This window comes from Chionomys nivalis, chromosome 9, assembly GCF_950005125.1.
Source record: "Chionomys nivalis chromosome 9, mChiNiv1.1, whole genome shotgun sequence".
In the NCBI taxonomy this organism is placed as follows: Eukaryota; Metazoa; Chordata; class Mammalia; order Rodentia; family Cricetidae; genus Chionomys; species Chionomys nivalis.
Genome location: NC_080094.1, coordinates 70,018,268 through 70,033,577, shown reverse-complemented (window position 1 = coordinate 70,033,577; position 15,310 = coordinate 70,018,268). Strand labels below are relative to the sequence as shown.

Genomic DNA, 15,310 nt, shown 5'->3' with positions numbered 1-15,310 from the left:
CATTATACAGTCATGAGACTGCCAAAAAGCAGAAGAATAATTGTAAATGCTGGTTTAAAAAAAGTGCAGTTACTTTATTTTTTTCTTTTTTTTCTCCCCTCCCCCCAAGTGCAGTTACTTTAGACAGCAAAGCCAAAGACAAGCACATTGCACAGAGCAGCACTTCTCCAGGTATATGCCCTACATAGGCAGATGCTCACAAGCCCTCCAAAGAAGTAGACTGAATATAGCTCTTTTCATTGCTCCATACAGTAATGAATTCTGATATACTCTAATTGACTGGGTACTGCAGTTTACTCATACAATACTAAGTATATAACACAAATGTGATTCTTAGGGTTAAGGGTCTTAGCTCAGTGCTTAGAGTGCTAGCCTAGGCAGTTCAAGGCCCTGGACATGGTACTTAACACTAGAAAGAAAAAAAAAATGTGGCTTATAATACAATGACCATATATTTGTGTACCACATACACACACACACACACACACACAAATTCATAATAGATAAGATATAACTGGTTTGGAAATGCACAGCAATTATTTCAAGTGTTACAAATGGGGGATGTTCAGCTGCGGGTGGTGGCTCACACCTCTAATTCCAGCACTTGGAAGACAGAAGCAGGTAGATCTGAGTTCAAAGCCAGCATGGTCTACAGAGATAGTTCCAAGACATCTAGGCTACATGGAGAAACCCTATCTCGAAACACCAAAAAGAAAAAAGGGAGGAGGGGTGTTTAAGTTATACTAAGAACAGAAAGAACTAAAATGGATAATGCTGTGGCAAATGGTGCATCATCTATTATAAAGTATCCTTTAATTAAGACAAAGCTCTAACATCCTTAGGATCCAAAGGAGCTGGGTACAGGCTACCAAGGATGCACACTTTCAGTAGATGTTCAAGTTCCTAACACAAAACGACACGGCACTGGAGCTAGAGAGACGGCTCAGCAGGTAAGAGCACCTGCTGCTCTTGCTGAAGACACCCACGGGACAGCCCACACCATCTATAATATTCCAGGAGACCTAATACTCTCTTTAGGACTCCATGGGCACTGTACACATGTGCACATATATATTCAGGCACACACAAATTCATAAGAACATGTAAATATTTTTTAAGTAAGGTTTAAAGGGAGAAAATGAAATGTTATTATTTGAGAATTCTAGATGAAAGAGACAGGAATTCTGTAACATTCTTGTAACTTCCTTATACATCTGGATGTTACTTGCAGCAGTAGCAGAAGAATCACTTCTGTTCAGGCCATTCACTATATGAACTGTAAAGCACATAAAATCCCAAATTCCCAGTCAAGTCCTGAGGGGCACTGGCCAGCCTTGGCTTGGTTTTTGCTTTCTCCACTGTGAAGCCCAGTTGAACTCTTAACTCAATTCACCTAATAGCCTACTGAATGCTGGACTAAATGTTACCATGCCTGGCCTACCAGGCCTTATTAGCCTATTTTGGATTTTAAAAATAAAATAAAGTATTCATAAGTAGTAAATATGAATCTCTTTATTTAAAAGTAAAAGGCATTATCTTACAGATTTTTGCTTTGTTTAGTTTTAGTTTTTTTATTTTTAAGACAGATCTCATTGTGTAGCTTTGGCTGTCCTGGAACTCACTCTGTAGACCAGCCTGTCCTTGAACTCACAGAGATCCACCTGCCTCTGCCTTCGGAGTACTGGGATTAAAGAAGTGTGCCACCACCACCCGGTTCTGACATTTTTTCTTAAGGAGTTTGTAGGAAACGTAAGTGAATTTGGAGAATGGAACTGCATAGCAGCACCTAGTCAGCTTGGCCACTGTTATGTTTTCTGTACATATTTATAAAGGACAAATGTGTGTCTTCTTTGAAATAGAAAATCAGCTGTTAATGTGAACAGAACATTGTCACAATTAAAATCCTGCACTACTTTGTGTAATCTTTTGACCAGTATTTTGTCAGTAAATTACACTGAGGCACTGAGGCACTTCACATAAACATTTGCACATATCTGAAACACACGTATAAAGCTTCATAAACGGTGTCTATTATCTGAGGTGCCGACAGAACGTTTTATTTGAAAATTCTGAAGTCTTGGGTATTTTCCAGCAGTATTGTGGAGAAGGCATCTAGAGAATGTGTTGACTACACACAATCTCCGTGTTAAATAACAAGCCTGGTCTGACTTAGCAAAACACTCCAACTTTTGGAATGGAAAATGACCTGCTGGACATTTCAAAGGTGCTAGAAATCACCCTAACAATCCAAATCAGTCTAAAAGGGGGGCTACTCTTACTAGAACAGGTAATTTCCCAAAGTTCTCTTAAATTATCAAAGATAAACATCAGAATTACTGATTGGCACCAGAGGCAAGATAGCCCAGAGACCTAGGAAAGAACCAAACACTTGTGTTAAAAGAAAAAAGTCAAATGTTTCCTAATGATATTCTGCTATACTCATGGATGGGTGCCTAGCCCATGTCATCAGAGTATTAGAGACACTTCACCTAGCAACTGATAGAAACAGATGCAGAGACCCACAGCCAAACATTAGGCAAACCTTGGGGACTACAAAAAAAAAAAAAAAAAAAAAAACACCCCACAGAATCCACTAACCTGGATTCACAGAGGCTCACAGAGCCGGCGTGGGACTGACCAAGGCCCTCTGCCCCTCTGCACACATGCGACCGTTGTGTAGTTTGGACTTGTGGGAGTCCTAACAGTGAGAGCAGGAGCTGTCTCTTACTCTGTTGCTTGCCTGCTTTTGGGACCCTTTCCTCCTGCTGGGTTGCCTTGTACAACCTTCATAGAAGAGGGGGTGCCTAGTTTTACTACAGTCTGATATCCATGGGGGAGGCCTGTCCTTTTCTGAAGAGAAATGGAAGAGGGGAGGAGGGAATGGAGAGGGAGATGGGGTCTGAAAGGAGAGGAGAGAGGGGAAGCTGTGACCAGGTTGTGAAAACAAATAAATACATAAATGCAAAAAAGGAAAGAAAAAGAAGGAAAGAGAGACTGGCTCAAGATAAGGTTTACCTAGTACTTTCTTGAAGTAAACTTAAAATTAAATATCAAAATTTAGTTCATAAACCTGGGCATAGTGGCACACACTTTTAAACCCACCACTCGGGAGGTACAGGCAGGTGAGTTTCTCTGTGAGTTAGAGGCCAGCCTGGTCTACATAGGGAATTCCAGGACACCCAGGGCTACATAGTGAAACCCTATCTCAAGGGGAAAAAATCAGTTCATAAAGCTTCAGTTCAAATGATTGTTTTCATTAATATCTACCAGTGAACTTTTTGCTCATGTGTTTATGTGTGTGTCTGCCACACATGGGTGGGGACGAGAAGAGGGCATCGTTTCTCCTGGAGCTGGGTTTTCAAGCGGTTAGGAGCTGTCTGAATAAGTAGCTAAAGAAATTCATTTGCACAGCTAAGTAAACACAAAACTTTTGTACTTCTTAGTTTGCCCCCAAAAGAATCACCAAAAAACTACTTTTTAAAAAAAGGGGGAAGACTAGAGAGACATATCTCACATCAACCGCTGGCCTCTGCTTCTGTGTGAAGATGCACTCCAATATTTTACTATAAAATCATGAAAGACAAACACCCTTGGAAAAGGTTAACTTCAATGTAAACGTCTTTAAGTTTTTCAATTACTATAAAATTATAAAACAATCAGAAAAAAACTATTTTCTTAGTCATTTTAATGTCCATTTATTCAATCAAAGTATATGTAAATCCTAGCATACTGGTTTAGTCCTTTTATGGGACAGTTTTCATTCTGTTTATTAGAATATACTATATATAACAATGGGTCTCATTATGACGTTTTCATACACGTACATTACATATTGTGATCATACTCACATAACCCTTACCCTCTCCCATTCCACTCATTCCCACTAATCGCCCTTTTTCCTTTTTTGCTTCACTAGTCTGAACTTCACTAGAGTGTTTACAGGAGCCGTGTGAGCTTGTGCAGAGCACGGGCATCTCAATGGTGACCACACAACTGATGCACATGGCCCTCCTTCCAATCAACCATCAACTGCATGTAAATCTGCAGGGAGCAGAAGAGCCAAGAGCCCCTTTCCTTCACATGATATGATGTTGACAGGTCCAATCTTGTACAGACCGTGAGAAAATATCACAGCTGCTGTGAACTCAGGGTTTCAGCAGCCATGGGGCTGGAGATGGCGCAGCAGTTAAAAGTGCAGTTTCCAGTACCCACTTCAGACAGCTCCTAACCACTTGAAAACCCAGCTCCAGGAGAAACGATGCCCGCTTCTCGTCCCCACCCATGTGTGGCAGACACACACATAAATACATGAACAAAAAGTCTTAATTGAAAATTCTGTTATGAAAGGAGCACAACAGGCCATGCCCAGGAGTCAGGGCTCCACAACCAACCCCCAATGTGTCTGACTCTTCCATTCTTCCCATCCCCTTTTCAATGAACCCTGAGCCTTAGTCCTATTATTTTAAGTAACAGGGTAGCAGCCTACTTTCTGCATGTATAACTTATTGGACTGTCTTCCCCACTTGTTAGAATTATAAAGTACCTGACATCCTTTCCTTAGTATATATCCAGAGAGGGGGCATGATAATATCTGGGAAAGAACAACTGCACAAATTTTACTAAAACCACCACCAAAAATAAGCTTTTTTAGCTTTCAAGTTTTTGTTATTGACTTACTTTATTTCATATGCACTGGCACTGTGCCTGCTGTATATGTCTGTGTGAGGATGTAGATCCTCTGGAGTTACAGACAGTTGTGAGCTGCCATGTAGGTGATGAAAATTGAACCTGGGTCCTCTGGGAGAGCAGCCTGTGCTCTTAACCTCTGTGCCATCTCTCCAGCCCCCAGAATTAAAGTTTTCACAACCTGAGCTCAATCCCCAGAACTGGAAGACTCCAGGAAACTGTCCTCTGCCCTCCACCCATGAGCCTTGGTATGAACATCTGCCTCCTACCACCACCACACACAATAAGTAAGTAAATAAATAATAAGGATTTTCTGTGTTTGTTCTTGGTTTTAATTTTTGAAGACAGGTCTCACCCTGTAGCCCTGGCTGGCCTGGAACTGCATAAGCCAAGATGGTCTTGAGCTCACTTGCCTCAGCCTCCCGCACGCTGGGATTAAATATTTGAGCCTTCTACATGCTGGGATTAAAGAGATTAAAGATTTGAGGTACCATACCCAGCTATAATTTTTTTTAAGCAGGAGAAATGATGATACCAGATGGAGAATACAGTTGACAACCAAACATGTAAAATATTTTACCAGCTATAACAATATTTCATTTTTCTATACTCAAAGTTTATGATTCAGCTACCCCCCCCAAAAAAAAATCAATTAAAACAGACTAAAGAGATTACAAACCCAATTATTTTGGGACTTAGAATAATTATTTTTTGATTTTATATTTACAACTAATATTTATACTATTTCTACCAAAACTGACTAGAATTGACACAAAAGTATGTTTTCTTTCATGCTGTTTTAAGAATATTATGCCCCACACTCAGGCGTATACGGTTTAGACCTGATGGGGAAAAAAAGGCATGAAGTTGGCGGGAACAGGAAAGTAGGGGTGGATCTGGAATGACTTAAAGGAAGTACAGAGAATAAACATCATCAAAATATCAAAATACATGGTCTGGCCAGGCATGGTGGCACACGGGGGGAACAGGGAAGGGTGGCAAGAAGCAAAAGTCTTAAGCTAGTCTGATCTAAACAGTGAGTTCCTCCAGGTCAGCCAGAATCAAATGGTGAGACACTGTCTCAAGGAAAAAAGTATGAAAGTCTCAAAGAATTAATAAAAATATTTTTTAAAGGGTGTAACATAACTGGGCACAGGAGAGCACACCTTTAATCCCAGTACTCAGAAGGCAGAGGCAGGTGGATGTCTGTGAGTTCTAGGGCAGATTAACCTACACAGTGAGGACAGCCAAGACTATAGACAGACACCCTGTCCCAAACACACACACACTTTTTCTTTTTTCAAATGAAGCCAAGCATAAGAGTGCATATCTTTAATTCCAGCACTCAGAAGGCAGAAGCAAATGGATCTTTTGTGAGTTCTAGGACAGCCTGATCTACACAGAGAGATCCAGAATATCCAGGGCTATGAAGAGACACATTGTCTCAGAAAAAAAAAGAAAGAAAAGGAAGGAAGGAAGGAAGGAAGGAAGGAAGGAAGGAAGGAAGGAAGGAAGGAAGGAAGGAAGGAAGGAAAGAAGGAAGGAAAAAACAAAGTTCCAAGCCAGCCTACACTATAAAAGAAGCAGTGATGAATAGCATCATGGCTTCTGGCTCTATAGCTATATAACCTGTCATTTTCTTGGCAATTTTGTCATTACACTCTATTTAATCTCAATTAATTATACATTTAAAGCTCTCAGAATTATTTTAAATTATACTTTGGAAGTAATGTCTTGAACACAATATCCAACTTTCAATGTTATCACTCTAACCTATTAAGTATTTAAACTGTAGCACTGTACATCTACAGCCATATGCTTTACCAAACTACAAGACTGTCTTATTAAACAGCACATAATAGCTGGGTGGTGGTGGCATATGCTTTAATCCCAGGACTAGGGACGCAGAGGAAAACAAACCTCTGAGTTCAAAGCCAGCCTCGTCTACAGAGGAGTTCCAGGACAGCCAGGGTTACACAGAGAAACCCTGTCTCAAAAAAGGAAAACAAAACAGAATATAACAAAAACATACAAAACTAGAAAACATTTTGTAAGCAAATTAACTACCTGCAAATGCTTCAAAGTTTATTATTTTGTTCATAAAAGCTCTAAAATATCTTGTAAAAAATTATGAACCCAACAAAGTATGGAGGTATTAAAGAATCTCAAGTTAGCCAGGTTTGGTAGCCCATACCTAGAATATATCAGCACTTATAAACTGAGGCAAGATAATTACCATAAGTTCAAAGCTAGCCTCAGTTATACAGCAAATTTTAGGATACTCTGAACTACAGTTCTATCCTGAAAGAAAGAGAGAGGAAAAAGGAGAGAAAAAAATTATAAGCATTTTAAATATAGATAGGTTTTGTATTTTCTATCAAACCTTCAGATAATTTTCTTGGCAATCTTTATGTAATCAAATACTATTTATAATAAACTACATAAAAATAATAAAACTAAAGGTTAAATGACACATATTCTACAGATGTCATTTTTTTCATAGCCCACGCTGGCTTTGAACTCACTCACTGTGTACCTGAGGACAATGTGCATCTTCTGATCCTCTAGCCTCCACCTCTGCTGCTGCTGGAATTTCAGGCATGTACTACTGTGTTCTGGTATGATGAGCTACTGGTGATCAAGCCAGCGTCTCATGGATGCTAGGCAGCACTTTACCAATGGAGATACATCCCCAGCCTAATTTGATTAATGCAATGCTCATCATATGCATCAAATTTTTCAAACTGGAAAATGTTCTCCAGCATAAAATTACTAGGAGTAGGGGAAATACATGTGACTAACCATAGCAACCCTTGACATTCAATGTAACCAAGAATTATACTAAAAATCAGTCTTTGGGGCTGGAGAGATGGCTCAACAATTAAGAGTACTTGCCATCCTTGCAGAAGACCTATGTTGTTACCAACACTCATGTGGCAACTCACAAACTTTAACTCCAGTTCAGGGGAATCCAACACCTTTTTCTGGACTCTGCAGACACCAGGTACACTATTGGGACACTTACATACATGCAGGCAAAAGATTTATATACATAAAACAAAATTTAATTTTTTTTTTCAAGACAGGGTCTCATTATGTAGTTCTGGCTGTCCTGGAACTATGTAGACCAATCTGACTTCAAACTAATTTTTTTAATTAATTAGAAGAAATGATCAGGCAGTGGTGGTGCACACCTTTAATCACAGCACTCGGAGGCAGAGGCAGGAGGATCTCTGTGAGTTTGAGACCAGCCTGGGAGTTCCAGGACAGCTAAGGTTACACAGAGAAATTTGTCTCTAAAAGCAAAACAAAACAAAAATCAGTCCTCCAGTTTCTAGAAGTGTTTTGAGATCACTGAAATAGTAAGCCATGTTACCTTTAAAAGTCCAATACCTTCTTGCGATTTGGAAATAATGAAATGCGTGGCTTCAGTTTTTAAATACAGCTTGTATTTCTTCTCTGACTGTTTTTGATGGTTTCATTTATAAACAATAAATTCTATCACCTGCCGTTATATTTGTTGCTCATCTAAATGTGATTTTTCTTATGTATATTATAAAAATATTTCATGACTGCCTACATAAATAAATAATTGTAAATGGTCAAAAGAATGATTTAAAAAAAAATCAGTCCTCGACAACTTAAATCTTTGCCCAAACAAAAAAGTTATAGCTCAAATGAGTAATACACTTTCTTTTATTATTCTCCCCTATGCTAAATCACCTTTTTTAAAAATGATAATCCTTTCGGTTTTGCTTATTAAAGAGTGGGGAAAGGGAGAAGCATGAAGACCTGAGCTTGACTATAGGATCTTGTGATTGAAGTACAACCTTTTAAAGGTTATCCACTGACCACCACACATGTGCTATGGCAAACACATGCCCATACATGTAGGCATACGTGTGCACGTGTGCATACATACATACATACACACACACTCCATTTTTTTAAAGGATAAGATCAAAGAAAATGCAAAGTAAAAATGAACCTGGAAATCTAGCCATTTGAAAAAAGAGATGCTGAGTGCAGTGGAAGCAAAGGCAGGTAGATCGCTTTGAGTTTGAGGCTAGCCTGGTCTACTTAGTGAGTTCCAGGCTAGCCAGTGTTACAAAGTGAGATCCTGTCGCCCTGTCTTAAAAAAAAAAAAAAAAAAAAAAAGAAGAAGAAGAAGGAGGAGGAGGAGGAGGAGGAGGAGGAAAGGAAAGGAAAGGAAGAAGGGAGGGACGGAAGAAGGGAGGGAGGGAGGGAGGGAGGGAGGGAGGGAGGGAGGGAGGGAGGGAGGGAGGGAGGGAGGGAGGGAGGGAGGGAGGGAGAGAAAAAAACAAGTGAAAGAAATGCTTAAGCTGGGTAGAGTGCTGAGGTGGAAATAGAAGGGAACAGAAGTTTGAGGTCAGCCTTGACTATAGGAGTCTCTGAAAAGAGGTCAAGTATGCTAGCACTGATAATCCTGGCACCAGGGACACAGAAGCAGGGGGATTAGAGTTCAAGGCCCACCTAAGCGGAAAACCAGTAAGACCCTGCTACATACAAAAACAGGAGGTGGGTTGGAGAGATGCCTCAGCAGCTAAAGCATTGGGTGTTCTAGAGGACCCAGGTATAACTCCTAGCAACCACATGGTGGCTCATAACCATACATAACTCCAGTTCCAGAGGATTCTATGCCCCTATCCTGGCCTCTACAAGCACCAGGCACACAAGTGGTGCACAATACACAGAAAATAAAAAATAATAAAGTTTATATAAATAAAAACAGATGATTAAGCTAGGGGTACAACTCAGTTATAGAAAACATGCTGAATGTGAGATCTTGGGCTCACTCCCAGGATAGACAGATATAAATAAATGCATGTCTGTCTGCCTTAGGAGGTGGACTGTGTGACAGGTATCAGAAGCCTGGGTTTTAATTTAATCTGAAAAAACAAGATTTATAGAATTTCATATGTACCTTGACATTTCTTTTTAAGGATCTTTTAAAACAAAATATAAATCCTGTAGGTCAAATTCCAATTATAATTACCACATTAAACTCAATGCTCTTTGCCCTTTCGATTTCAGAGAAGCCTATAATGTGAAACTTTTTAAAGGGCTTAAATAACTGTAATCTCAGAACTAATGAACTTTTATACTAGTTTGTGTTTGTGCTGTTTTGCTATTACTTTGGTTTGGTTTGGTTTTTAAACTAGCCAGACCTCCTGGTATTACCTGAGCAGTAGAAAATGAAGAGTTCACTGCCAGCCTGAGCTACATAAGACCCTAGTTCAAAACACAAAATGAAGATGCAGTAAATCTTCTAAGACAAAGTAGCCCTAGCAGTATCATTATCAGCATGCTTCTGGCTCTTTTCACTTAGACATGAGTAGCTCCTAGGTCTCCAGCACCCACCCTGGTGTCTCAGCATAGAGGCAACTATGTGGCCTTTGTTTAGTGACATCAAGTATCAAATGAGAGGGCCTCTGGTCTCCTAAGAAACTCAACACCTACTTTGACCAACACTTAAATACAATATATGTATAACATACACCTCCTTACTGTGTCCAGTCTACCTCGGTCTTACAGGATGACTGAGATCTAACAGACAACTAGACAGAGCTGTGCAGAAGCACCCTACTGTTGCTTTCCCCATACTATTCTGACTTAAACCAAGCCAACCAGAAAGCAATTAACTTCTTCTTTAAGTTGACCACACAGAACTCTGTTAAAAATTTAATAAATAAGCCAATGGTGGTGCACACCTTTAATCCCAGCGCTCAGGAGGCACAGACAGGCAGAACTCTGATTTCGAGGCCAGCCAGGTCTAGAGAGCAAGTCCCAGGACAGTAAGGGATACACAGAGAGCCGGGCGGTGGTGGCGCACGCCTTTAATCCCAGCACTTTGGAGGCAGAGGCAGGCGGATCTCTGTGAGTTCGAGACCAACCTGGTCTACAAGAGCTAGTTCCAGGACAGGCTCCAAAACCAGAGAAACCCTGTCTCGAAAAACAAAAAAAAAAAAAACAAAAAAAAAAAACAAAAAAGGATACACAGAGAAAGCCTGTCTGGAAAAACCAAAAAGAATAACATAAAACGTAACGTAGCTCAAAACTTCTGCTCCAAATACATATTCTTTTTCAAGTTATAACCTTTTAAAGGTACTAGGGAAGATTATTACTTTTAAACAGATGAATCCAGAACCAGTAAGGACATTTAGTATAATTCCTTTCACCTTATAATTTCATCACAAACGTTGCTGCTCCTGACAGAAGTCTGCTGAGAAAGTTCCTTTTTCCCACAGAGAGAAATAATACTACATCCTAGTTAAAGTAGAGGAGGGGCAGTACTTTCAAACAAACACCGACTCCTCCTTCTAACAAAGCTCTTGTAGTCCCTCTTCAGAAGTAGGTTCCAACTTAAACATGCAACACAGCCTGAACTCTGGACATTAAGAAACCAGGACAGCTGCAACCCACAAATTTTACAGCAGGAATGTTTACTTTGGCAGCAATAATATAAGCATGTATCAAATTAGTCTGTGTGTTCTAATAATCAAAGCACAACAATTTGCGGAAGGCGGTTTTTTTGGTTGTTGTGGTTTTTTGTTTTGTTTTTAAATAGAGAATTTCCAAGTTCTTGGAACAGCCTTAAAGTACTGTCATGACATCTTTTCCCATCCAAGCCCAGGTGAAGCTGAAATGGAAACAATGTTTCTATGCCCCTGAATCAACCAACAGGTCAATTTTCATCTGCTTTATCATACTGGATAATCGGCTACAATGAAAACTATTGGGAGGCTAACTCCTCGACCTCAAGGAAACAAAGTTAACTTCAGGAGTTAATAATGGAGGCCCGGCAGTGGTGGCATATGCCTTTAATCCCTGCACTCAGGAGGCAGAGGTGGATGGATCTCTGTGAGTTCCAAGCCTGCCTGGTCTATAGAGCAAGTCCCAGGACAGACTCGAAAGCTACACAGAGCAACCCTTGTCTCGGAAAACCAAAAAAAAAAAAAAAAAAAAAAAAAAAGTTAATGAAGTAAATCATAGCAACATAGACGTAATTATTTCATTTAAATGAATGTGCATGAATTATATTTTATTAACAATTCCACATTGTAAGGTTGACATTTTCCTCCTTCCTCTTTTCCATATGCCTCCAGTGTTCATGCAGCAAATATTTAAAAACAAAAATTCAATCAGGAAGGTCGTTTGACAGCTAATACCTTTTGAAGTTGCAGGAAAGCAAGCCTACAGCACTGCCATTAAACATACTATGTGTCAAGTGCTATGCTTGCTACAGCAGCCAACCTCTGTAATTTGCAACCTACTTTATGGTATCCTATGACAGATCATCCAAAAAATTAACAGAGTATAATCTTCAGCCTCTTCTCAAGCACGTTTACAAGAATTATCTCATAGCAACCATCTACTTTGATGAGACTCTGAAAACCCCATGCCCAGAAGCCAATGGCTGGTTTATAAACAAGATAATGACTAGTTCAATGGAAAACGTATTACGACAAAATGCTAGGAACTGTCTCACCATGTTATGATCTGCTTGCCTAATACGTATGTTCAGCTACTGTAGTCAGCAATGTCCAAATATAAATTTAAAACATTTAATGGCCAGTTCTGTTCTAGACTTCAAGCTCATCTTACCTGTTTAAACAGGTGGCGCTTTCCCCTCCATCTATCCTCCAAAATACTTTTCTCTTTGCGAATGTACTACCTATGGTAGGAAAGGAGGCCCTAAGAGAGAAATTCTCCCCAAAATACAATGAAATAACCAACACTGGAAAGTCAGACATGCCTACGTATCTCTACTATAACAAATTAAAAATAGTCAAAATAATCAAGAGAAATAAACTGATACAGATTAAACACTAAATTTCACAAATGAAATAAAGTTCCCTATGCTTTATGAATACAATCATAAATATACCAAGAAATACCTTGCTGATTTACAAAAAAAGAACGTGGGTTGTTTGGTTAAATTTCAATTAATGGTAAGTAACATGAAGACAGAAGAATCAATACAAAAAAATTTAAGGTCAGTCATATTTTGTTTACTTAAAATACTGAAGCTTAATCATGACCTAACCCTTATCGTTGCTCATTGTGTAAAATTAGCACTGCACTTGCAAACCTAAGCAGAATCTAGACTTATCAAACATATGGTGAGACTTGCCCAGTTTCTGATATAGTAAATGAGGCTGAAGCATTAAAATATTTTTCTTGGTAAACAATAGCAAAAAAAATAAAATTAAAATAAAACAGACCTATAAATGTTTTCAGAATCTGATCAGAGGGGGAAAAAAAGCTCTTTAAAATTTTTCAAGCACCCAGCAATTAAAATCTTAAAATTAAGTGAAATTGTTTGAAGTACCTACACTTCAGAGGCTGTAGTTTACAGCAGAAACCTAAAATAGAAAACAGAAAAATAAAAATCAGCAGATCTCTAAACAACTCGGAGATACATAGAAACGAAGACTGGTTCTCCAGCTAACTTCTCCAGCCCTGTACCAGAAAGACATCAAAACAAAGTTGACGGTAAAACCCTGAGTTTTCCCTGTAAACTGGGCCCTAATCTGAAACCTGAAGGAAAAAAAAAAAAAAAAAACCCGCTGCTGCTGCTGCTAATAGAAGCTCCTTATAAGCAGCGAACTGACAGGTGGAAAAATAAATTCCCTAGCAGGCCAGCCAGAGGTTGTGAAAACACGGTTCAAGGACCGAACGTGTTGTGACTACTCTGTAACAGGTCCAGGGTAATTTACGCACACACCCTTCAGCGCGATCCCTCCAGCGCCGGTGAGAATGGGAAACAACAGGCTTCCCCCCGAGATCCACGTACCATTTTTACAAGAGCCGTCTCCCCCCAGACAGGAAAACAGACATTCTGGTCCCGAGTCCTTTCCGCTGAGCTCTCCCCCAGCGCGAAGGAAGGGAAGAGGGCCGCCGCCGCCGCCGCCGCCGCCGTAACGAGAGAAGCCGGCAACAGCCCCGCCGCGCGGCCGCCACGCCTTCCTCCCGCCGCCGCTGGGGACGCGGAGCCGCGGATCACATTTCTCCTCCCCAACAATCACACGCACGCACGTCCCCGGAGTTGACACCCTCCAACCCCACCGCCCCGCGACGCCGGTGACAGGGCCACCAAGCCTCCGGGGCGCAGCCACGGGGCTGGGCGCTCCGGCAGCGTGCGTGCACCGCGGTGTTCGCTCCCATCAATGAAAAGGAACGAGGTCTCCGTAGTGACGGCCTAAAGCCGCGGAGCCCAACCGGGGGGCCCCCCGGGGGACCAAACAAAACTTCGGTTGCTGGGAAGAGCCGTTGCGCAACCTCGGCTTGAGGGCGGGGGGTGGGGGGGGAGGCCCGGACCGCCCGGCGCGGCCAGGGCGGCTTCCCGGAGGCTGCGCCAAGCGCGCGAAGAGCACGCGCGGTCCCCGCGTCCGGCCGCTCGGGCCTGGCGTGGCGCCGGCTTCGGGAACCGCCCGGGACGGCCGTCGTCAACCGGGCGGAAACGGAGCAGCGGCGCCCCGAGGGTTCCCACCCCCCCACCCCGGCCCCGAGGCCCCGCGTCGCCGCCGCCGAGCTCCCCTCCCTTGCCCGGCTCCCTTACCTTCCTAGAGGCCCGCGCTCTCCCCGCTTCGGGCGGCCGCAGCCCTGAGCATGTCCGGGATGGGTCGCGGGGGCCGTGCGGGGACCCGGAGCCAAGCGCTTCAGCAGGCGGCGCCACCCAGCCGGGGCTCAGCCCCTCTCGGCGGCCGCTGCCATCTTGTCCTGGAGGCTGAGAGGAAACGGCGAAACACCCTCCCCCGACCGCTGCTGCTGCTGCTGCTCTGGCTGCCGATCGCCGGGCCCGTTTCCCTCATCTTCCTTCCCGGGGACCCGGGGTGGGGACGGCTCGACTGGGGGGAGAGGGGCGGTGACAAGCCGGCGGGCCACCGGGGCCTACGGGCAGCGCGGGATGCGGGGCCCGCGGCGGCGAGGGCCCATGTCCCCAGCGCCGAGCGAGGTTGAGACAAGGACGAGGAGGGCCGCTGGCGAGGCCGCGACGCCGGGGGCCTGCGGCTCGGACTCCTCAGGGCGCCGCGCTGCCGGCAGTCGTCACCCGGGCAGCTGCCGCGGGCCGCCCGCCCCGATCTCGGGCCCCTCCTCCACGCCCGCCGGCCTCGGCCGCCGCCTCCGCAGCGCCACCGCCCGCTCGGCCGCGTTGCGCGCCGAGCCCGGGCGGCCCCGCTCGCCTAGGGCCGCGGCGCCTCCGCGAAGCCCCTCCCCGGGGTCCGCCCGCGGCCGCGCCCTTGACGCTCGCAGCCCGCCCGGCGGCCCGCGCCGATCCAACCCCGAGCTCTCACGCCACCCCTCCAGCAGGAATAGCTTCCGTCAGCCCTCCTCTGCAGTTCTGAGCCTGACTCCGCTCCCACTCTGCCAAAAATACACATTCAGGGGACGATCCGAATACCCAAAAAGGGGTTCAGACGCGGAAGCAGGATTTTACAGGCCTTTCCAGGTCGCCCCATCCTAATGCCCCTTCCCACCCCTTTAGAATCTGTCTCTTGGCATTTTAGGAGTTTAAAAACAACGAGAAGTGAAAATGTTTAGCCACATGAACAGTCTCGGTCTGAAATAGGTCCTTCCCGCTCCCCCATCCCAAGACAGC

General features: G+C 43.3%; 1 protein-coding gene across 7 annotated transcripts in view; it reads right to left on the bottom strand.

Moving 5' to 3' along the window:
- Window positions 1-14,907, bottom strand: part of Hipk3 (homeodomain interacting protein kinase 3) — an 86,907-nt gene extending 72,000 nt beyond the window's left edge. For 2 of the 7 annotated variants that reach the window (XM_057780368.1, XM_057780372.1), the window contains exon 1: window positions 14,270-14,907. The gene's annotated coding sequence lies outside the window, so the exon portion shown is untranslated. Of the gene's footprint in view, window positions 1-13,043; window positions 13,074-13,504; window positions 13,862-14,269 lie in introns of those variants that run through there. The other 5 variants (XM_057780373.1, XM_057780374.1, XM_057780369.1 and 2 more) reach the window with 4 other exon arrangements.
- Between the last annotated feature and the right edge of the window lie 403 nt (window positions 14,908-15,310).